Below are 1756 nucleotides of genomic sequence, written 5' to 3'. Positions count from 1 at the left end.
CGGGCCGCGCAGTAGTCCGCGCTGCGCCCACAGGGCCGACGCTCGGGCCGGGTCACTGCCCTGGCCCGCCAAGGTCCGTTAGTTCGGAGTCCGAGAAAGAACCGGCGAAGAAACCGCTCCGTCTTCCCAACTCTGCGGAGAGCTCTACAAGGTCAAAAGCTGAATTCTGCCGCCGGAGAGCCTGGACGAGGAAGTATTCTACTGCGGACATACTGTGCAAACAGGCACCATAGAACGCCCGTGAGGAGTCCCCAGTTCGTAAAGAAAAAAATCCTGTGGCTCACCCATCTCCCTTCCTCTTACCCTTTTCTCACCAGGACAAAATTTTAAATCGAACTTTTATTTATTAAATTAAAAAAAAAAAGACTCCATGAGGACATGATCTCTTTCCTTCCATAATATTACCCTCTCCCCAAGCTCCAACGGCTTTAACCCTTTAACTTGGGACCTCGAGGGAGCAGGAGATAGAAAAGGAGAATCCAAAGTCACAGGAAAGGCACAAAGCGGTTTTAAAAGTCACTGGAGGTGGAATTGGGAGCATCGGAAGTCCCAGGTTTAGGGCCTGTGTATGCACCCAAATCCGCTTGGGGACCTCATTCATCCTAGTTCTATCAATTTGTTCTCGTGGCTTCTAGCCATCCTTGCACAGTGCCTTGCACAGAGTAGGCACTCAATAAATACTTGATTTATTTGAATCTGATCCCAGAGAAAGCCTTCTCCACCTATTCTTCAGGAGAGGCACCTCCAAACCAACGTCCTCCTCCTGTTAGGTAGGCTTCCCCAAAGAGCCTAAAGCGGCAACTATACGCTCTCCATAACCATGGCAACAAGGGATTAGCCTGATGGGGTCATGGTGTCAGGGAGGGGCAGTGGAAGAACCTGTTCTAAGATCTAAGGAGCTGGGATACATAGGTCATCCCCTCCATAGGACTTGAGGTTTCACAGCTTCTGGCTGGGGTGGGAATATTAGGGATCCCCTGATTGAGAGATACCCCATCAACTCTTTAACAGAGATCTAGCTAACCAACCTTATTAGCAAAGATTCTATTAAAAGAGAAACCCCATTAACTGAGACCCTGACGACAGAAATTCTATTAACAAGATCCGCACTAACGCTTTCTACAGAAATGTATTTGTCTAAAGTTTCCATAGCAGAAATGGACCTCCTCCCTCTCCAGCTCACTCTATCTGACCTGTCATCATAACTTAGATAAATAGAATTATTATTATTACTATTCATTTCTCTTGGAACATAGGGGTTAAATATACAAGCCAGGGGGCAGCCTCCCTGACCCTGGGGTCACCCCATCTTTGGGATCAGATCCCCACTGGTCTGCCCCCCTCTTGGCACCCTGCTCCCTGCCAGGTCACTAACCCCAATCCTCCTAAATCTGGTCCCTAATGAAGAGGCCACCAGGGGGCAATAAATTATCATCATCATCATCATCATCATCATCATTATCATTATGTTTGTAAAAAGGAAGAATACTCTGGAGCATGGAGAGCAGTGGAAGAAGTTGGGGAGACTGGAGCCTGGAAGCTAAGGGATAGTGGTAAATAAGCTTGGGAAGCAGAAGGATGCATGTCAAAGACAGTGAAATGGAGAAATAAAACGTTCAGAGCCCAAATGAAGGGAAAGTGAACTGGTGTGGTAAAAGCAGAGGAGAGAATCTGAAAATGGGGAAGGGAGAGTTTAGGAGTGGAGAAATCAGGCACAAGGTGAGGGCCTAAGATGAGAATTTATGTAATGCGCTCA

The sequence above is a fragment of the Pteropus alecto genome, unplaced genomic scaffold (assembly GCF_000325575.1).
Source record: "Pteropus alecto unplaced genomic scaffold, ASM32557v1 scaffold220, whole genome shotgun sequence".
In the NCBI taxonomy this organism is placed as follows: Eukaryota; Metazoa; Chordata; class Mammalia; order Chiroptera; family Pteropodidae; genus Pteropus; species Pteropus alecto.
The sequence above is the reverse complement of the archived record's forward strand: the minus strand, read 5'-3'. Positions refer to the sequence as shown.